Consider the following 1254-nt stretch of genomic DNA (forward strand, 5'->3'; position numbering starts at 1 on the left):
AAAAAAAAAAAAAAAAAAGGATGGGAACCTAATAAAAGTGGTAGTACCATTTTACACATGTTAAGAGGTTAGAGTGTAACCTGTGGGATGAGTAAAAGCAGTTCTAAGGGGGAATGTTATAGCAATAAATGCCTACATTAAGAAGCAAGAAAGATTCCCAAATAAACAACCTCACTCTATACCTTAAGGAATGTAGAAAAAGAAGAAGAAACTGAGCCCAAAGTTAGCAGAAGAAAGGAAATAATAAAGATTAGATCAGAAATAAATGAAATAGAGAACAGGAAAATGATAGAAAATATTAACCAAACTAAGAGTTGATTCTTTAAAACGATAAACAAAATTAATAAATCCTTAGCTAGACTAACCAAGGAAAAAAGAGAAAGAGACCAAATCAACAAAATGATAAATAAAAAGGAGACATTAGAATGGATATCACAGAAATTCAAAGGATCATAATATGCTACCGTGAATAACTGTACACCAACTAACTGTACAACCTAGAAGAAATGGAAAAATTCTTAGAAACATACAATTTACAGTTCAAGGCTGAATCAGAAAAAAGTAGAAAATCTGAATAGACCAATGACTAGTAAGGAGACTGAATCAGTAATCAAATTCTCCTGGTGAAGAAAAGTCCAGGACCGGATGGCTTCACTGGTAAAATTTTACCAAATATTTAAAGAATTAACCCCCAGCCTTCTCAAGCTCTTTGAAAAAAGAGCTTGAATTTGAGTTTCTTTGAAACTCAAAGAGTTTGAGTTTCTTTGAAAAAAATTGAAGGGGAGGGAACACTCCCAAACTCATTTTACAAGGCCAGTATTCTCCTGATAACAAAACCAGAAAAGGACACTGCTAGAAAAGAAAACTACAGGCCAATATCCCTGATAAATATAGATGCAAAAATTCTCAATGAAATACGGCAAACCAAATTCAAACTATTCTCAAACTATTCCAAAATACTGCAAGGTAAGGAATGCTTCTGAGCTCATTCTCTGAGGCCAGCATCACCCTGATATCAAAACCAGATGAAGAACTTAAAAAAAAAAAAAAGAATTACAAGTCAATATCCCTGATGAACATAAGTGCAAAAATCCTCAGCAAAATATTAGCAACAAATTTAACAATACATTAAAAGTATCACCATGATCAAGTGGGATTTATCCCTGGGATGCAAGGATGATTTAACATACACAAATCAATCAATGTGATACATCATGTTAACAGAATGAAAAAAAGAATCATTTTGGCCAGCAA

This window comes from Neophocaena asiaeorientalis, unplaced genomic scaffold (genome assembly GCF_003031525.2).
Source record: "Neophocaena asiaeorientalis asiaeorientalis breed wild unplaced genomic scaffold, Neophocaena_asiaeorientalis_V1.1 scaffold504, whole genome shotgun sequence".
In the NCBI taxonomy this organism is placed as follows: domain Eukaryota; kingdom Metazoa; phylum Chordata; class Mammalia; order Artiodactyla; family Phocoenidae; genus Neophocaena; species Neophocaena asiaeorientalis.